Source organism: Camelus bactrianus, chromosome 21, assembly GCF_048773025.1.
Source record: "Camelus bactrianus isolate YW-2024 breed Bactrian camel chromosome 21, ASM4877302v1, whole genome shotgun sequence".
In the NCBI taxonomy this organism is placed as follows: domain Eukaryota; kingdom Metazoa; phylum Chordata; class Mammalia; order Artiodactyla; family Camelidae; genus Camelus; species Camelus bactrianus.
This window is the reverse complement of record NC_133559.1, coordinates 29961972-29967766: the sequence shown is the minus strand read 5'-3', so window position 1 is coordinate 29967766 and position 5795 is coordinate 29961972. Positions and strand designations below refer to the sequence as shown.

General features: G+C 49.4%; 1 pseudogene; it reads left to right on the top strand.

Annotated features, from left to right (window-relative positions):
• Positions 1 to 265: 265 nt before the first annotated feature.
• Positions 266 to 2413, top strand: LOC105081198 (lamin-B1 pseudogene; annotated as a pseudogene).
• Positions 2414 to 5795: the final 3382 nt, after the last annotated feature.

Genomic DNA, 5795 nt, shown 5'->3' with positions numbered 1-5795 from the left:
GCCCTTCCTCCCCACGCCGGCCTCTCCGCGAGTGCGGGTCGCCGGTCGTGCCGTCCGTTCCGCTTCGTCCCCACCGCGTCCCGGCGCTGCCCTGGCCTCCGCGCTCCACTTTCCGCGCCGCTCGCCGTGGCGACCGCGCCCCCCGTGCCGCCGCGGACGGGCATCCCCGCCTGTGGCCCCGCCACGCCGCTGAGCCCCGCGCGGCTGTCGCGGCTGCAGAAGGAGGAGCCGCGCGAGCTCAGCGACCGGCTGGCCGCGTGACGGACAAGGTGCGCAGCCCGGAGCCGGAGGCCTGCGCGCTACCGCAGCAGTGACGGGGCGTGAGGAGGCGCGCGGCCCCGAGCTCACCGGCCTCCAGGCGCCCTGCGAGACCGAGCTGGCTGACGCGGGAAGCGCCAGGCTGCAGATCGAGCTGCGCAAGTTCAAGGCCGAGCACGACCAACTGCTGCTCCATTATGCTAAGAAAGAATCTTATCTTAATGGAGCCCAAATCAAGCCTCGAGAATACGAAGCAGCTCTGAATTCAAAAGATGAAGCTCCGGCTACTGCGCTTGGTGATTTAAAAAAAAAAAAAAAAGTTTAGAGAGCGATTTGGAGGATCTGAAGGATCAGATTGCCCAGATGGAAGCCTCTTTAGCTGCTGCTAAAAAACAGCAGATGAAACTTTACTTAAAGTGTATTTGGAGAATCGCTGTCAGAGCCTTACTGAGGACTTGGAGTTTTGTAAAAACATGTATGAGGAGGAGATAAATGAGACCAGAAGGAAGCACGAAACTCGCTTGGTAGAGGTGGGTTCTGGGCGTCAGACTGAGTACGAGTACAAGCTGGCTCAAGCCCTCATGAGATGAGAGAGCAGCACGATGCCCAGGGGAAGCTGTAAGGGGAAGAGCTGGAGCCGACTTACCACGCCCACCTTGAGATGCCCGACTATCGTCAGAGAGGAAGTCCTCCACTGTCTGCAGTGCCAGGGAAGAGCTGATGGAAAGTCATATGAGAATTGAGAGCTTCTCATCTCAGCTTTCTAATCTACAGAGAGTCTAGAGAGTGTTTGGAGAGAATTCAAGAGTTGGAGGACTTGCTTGCTAAAGAGAGAGACAACCCTCGCCGCGTGCTGTCTGACAAGAGAGAGATGGCAGAGACGCAGGATCAGAAGCAGCAGCAACTGAACGATTATGAACAGCTTCTTGATGTGAAGTTAGCCCTGGACGTGGAAATCAGTGCTTATAGGAAACTCTTAGAAGGCGAAGAAGAGAGACTGAAGCTCCCTCCTAGCCCTTCTTTGCGCTTAACAGTATCACGCTCGTCCTGCAGTCGCAGTGCGAGCACAACTAGAGGAAAGCAGCAGAGAGCGGACGTGGAGGGGCCCGAGGGCAGTAGTCCTGTCAGCGTCTCTCCTTCCGCTTCGGCCACTGGGAATGTCTGCATTGAAGAGATGGGAAGTTCATCCGCTTGAAGAACACTTCCAAACAGGATCAACCAGTGGGAGGCTGGGAGATGATCAGAAAAATTGGAGACACATCAGTCAGTTACAAATATACCTCAAGATACGTGCTGAAGGCCCGCCAGACTGTTACAATCCGGGCTGCAAACGCCGGTGTCACAGCCAGTCTTCCCACCGACCTCATCTGGAAGAACCAGAACTCGGGGCACTGGCGAGGACGTGAAGGTTATATTGAAAACTTCTCAGGGAGAGGAGGTTGCTCAAAGAAGTGCAGTCTTCAAAACAAGCATACCTGAAGAGGAGGAGGAGGACTGGCTGTGGAGGAAGAGCTTTTCCACCCGCAGGGAGCCCGAGAGGTGCCCACGGAAGCTGTGCGATTACGGAACTTCTCAAGTCCGCTGTCTTCCTCAGAATAAAGACGTGTGGGAATCCTTCCCACATGAGGTGCAGAGCCCTCTCCAACGCGCAGAATAGTTTTCTGTTTCCTTTATGTGAATTTTTAAGCTGCGAATCTGATGGCCTTAATTTCCTTTTTTGACACTGAATGTTTTGTAAAAGAAATCCGTACACTTTGTTGCAAGATGAGAATTATAGACACTGAACTGTGTACTTACTGTTTGGAAATTTTCCCTCAAGCTTTTTGACATTTTTTTAGTGGTTTTTTTTTTTTTTTAAAGTTCTTATGAGAAGGGGAAGGGAGGGTAAATAAACCACTGTGTGTCTGGGTATCATTTGCAGGTTTCTCCGTCTAGGTTAGCAATCTGCTCTTGATTATTCTCTGCTATGTACAACGGGGCTGTGAGGGAGGGGAGAGGCATTTTTCAATATATTAAACTTTTTTACTGAGTTTTTTGTAATAAACAATCAAAGATACACTTTTTTTTTAATAGAAAAGAGAAAAATTGTAAGAAGGTACTATGAACCTAATCATGTAAGCACTCTGGATGAAGGCTTCCACAAAACTTTGCTTTATGGCTACTTCTCTTCATTCCTGAGGGGAACGGGGGAGAGGAATGAGGGCGGGGGGGGGGGGAGAGGAATGAGGACGGAGGGGAGGGTAGCTCCTAAAATGCATTAGCTGTGTTTTTAAGATAGCATAACTTGCTTAAATTTCTTGCATGACATTAACAAATAAAAAGCTGTTTTAATATTAATCGACTGTCTTTTTAAAACTTTAAACATATTTTGAGGGGAGAAAAGTATTGTTTCAGTTTTACCTTTGAGAAACATAATTTGGCTTCTTGTTTGAACTAGATTTTTCTTTAAAGCTCTGGCAGTGAGGAAGATAAACACAAACTCTTTTGGGGTGTTGCCCTGTTAAGTACTCTGTTGTCATTAATAATTGCACTAATAACAGTAATAAAAAGCAATTATAATAGCTAATGTTTTGAAGCCAGACATCGTGCTCAGTGCTTTATAGTTTTTAGCTTATTGACAATAAGACCTTTCAAAATCTCCAAGTAGGAGCGCCACTTGGGAACACAGTGGGAGAAGGCACTGGGAAAGACACTCCTTCTAAAGAAAAAAATAGACGTAATATTTCTAGAATCTGGTTTTACTATCTTTTAAAATATGGAAGAGAAAAATTCTTCTTTTAGAAGAGTAAGGCATGAGTGACAGAAAATACAGGAAAGTGTGCGCTGTGTGGCGTAGTTACGTACGGTGATAATGAGGGTGTCATTTGTTAGGTGTTTGGAGAATTTTTATCTTGTGATTGCTTTAGCTGAGAGAGTTCACCTTGTAGAAGGCAGAATATTCAAACCATCCCTAGAATAAACTGATGATAACAGTTCAGAAGCGAAAAAAAAAAAAACAAAACAGACTGAAACTGCAGCCTGGGTACGTCCCGCAGCACTCCTCACTGGAGTTTGGGCTTCTTCCTTCTTTATATCTGTGTTTCCCTCACTAGAGGATTTTAATTGATGGAAACAATACCCATGGAAGGATTGTGAGAACCTCAGGACTGGAACACTAATAAACAGACAACATGCGTACAAATGGCAAGTTCAAGAAAGGCAGTCCGGGTAATCAACGAGCAAAAGTTCAAAGGAAGCCGAGTGATGTAAGATGTATGCGTGTGACCCACGCGTGCGGCATTTGAGATGGACTTTCACGAACAAGGGGTGGCCGGCAGAGTCTGCAGGAACAGCTACAAAGTCCCCCAGCCCAGCCCCGGGTGGGGGTCCTTGGAAACCCCAGCAGAGGGGGGATTGCCACAGGGCTGAGACCCACAGGCTTGCTTGCAAACAAAATGACCCCACGCCTGCTCTGCCATTTCTGAGTGGCAGCTATCCCACGTGAAGTCACTACATCCCCGACCATTGTGCACTCCACGTGATTCCAAGCTGAGGACCCCACCTCAGAGGGGCAAAGCCAGTTTTGTGAAAGAGAAACTGGGATCCAACCGGAGCTTGCTGTAGGTTCCTTCATTGTTCTGATGAAAACGTCTTCAGATCCATGCCCACCTGGCAGCCCAGAAGGAAAGAATGTATGAATGTGTGTTGCACGTGTGAGAGTGTATGAGGGTGTACGTGTGTGCACAAAGACACATGGCCACGGGTTCCAGATGGTTCCAAAAAGTCCTCTGTACTGAAGAATTTCAGACTGGTTGGACGATTCATTTAGGGGAATTGCTGAGAGCACACGAAGGAAGGGAATATGTGCCCATGTATGCTACCCAAGGTTCACCAGCTGGCACCCCCGGCTGGGGAAGTTCACTGCTTTCTGGTTTCACTGAAAAGGAGACGCTGAAGGGAGGGTATAGCTCAGTGGTAGAGTGAGTGCTTAGCAGGCACAAGGTCCTGGGTTCAATTCCCAGTACCTCCATTAGAGAAAAAAATTCTACAAAGGAGATGCTGAAAATCGAATCCACGTACTGAGTGCCATCAGACAGATGTTGGAGAGAACACAGGAGCCAGAGAAACATCCCAGTTCAGGAAGAGGAAACCTTCACAGGAGTCAGGGAAGTTTTTTATTTCCTCTGCCCTCTTCCCTCTGCAACTCTGTGCTCTCCCTGGTCGGGGGGTCCACCTGCCTTCCCGGGCATCCAGGCTCCCTGCGGTGACAGTGGGCGTAACGCACCAGTATCTCTGGCTGCCTGGGCTTCTCCTCCATTAATTGTATTTCTTTGGGTGGATGATGACCAACTCTTGGGCCACCTCAGGGATGCAGACAGCCCAAGAATTAGGCACCGTCAGGACAATGAGAGGTTAGAGTCCTCCCAGCATGGAGCGGTCCTGCACCTGTGGGCTGGACCCACCCCACGCGGGGCTTCCATTGCCCACACACATGAGCACATGAGTACAAACATACCCTCACACCGCCATACACACTCACATACACACAAACACACGTACTCACATATACACTCACATGCGTATACTCACACACCTTCAACAGCACCATACACACACAAAAACACACACATACACATGTCACACACAGTCACACACTCACCCCATCTCACACGCACACACATGCTTGCATACCTACTCACATTTACACATACACACTTACAGTTACCTGCCTACATTTACACAAACATACACGCACACTCACACACACCCTGGTTTCAGGTGAGACCCCCCAGCCCCACACCACCCCATGCTACAGACCCATGACCCCAGGTCCCCTGCTGGCTGGATTATCAGGTGACTCTGAGCCCTGTTTCGGGAGACTCAGGCCAGCTCAGGGGCAGCTGCCCCACTGTTCCTGCCCTGCAGTGCCCGCCCGCTGGCTGGAGGCCCTGCAGGAAGGGACCAGGCTGCTGCACTGCCTAGGATCACACTTCCACTTCTCTGTCTTCTCACCACGGCTTCCTTCCCATAGTGTTGAGGTTCACAGAGTCTTTTTTTTGGCCTCTTATTTCCCTCAGGACCAACAGAACTTCCAAACAAGTTGTGTGCAGCCCACGTGGTCCCACTTGGGAACCACTAGTCACTCCTTTGATCAGAACTGATGGAGGCAGGATTTCTCCAGCCTGGGATAGCGGGGCTTCCTGAACATCCTGGCTCATCCACGATGAGCCAGATCCAAAGCTGTCCCACCCTTGTGACAAGCTCTCGTCTGAACGGCATGTCACCATGAGATGCAGCAAGGAACATTTCCATACTATCTCTCTGAATGCCAGGCCAGCCAGGGTTTGGGCTTCTGTGAATCCATAATCACCTAAAATTAAATTGTTTATGATCAAAACACTATCCTCACAAGGCTGATTGGAATACCAAGAGGTGATTTTTGCCAACCTTCTTTCTCACTAAATAGCCATCCCATGTTTGCAAACATCTCAGACGTTGGGTATCCACAGCATCGTACGTAAATGCCTTAATCGGACTGTACGTTCTGTTTCCTCATC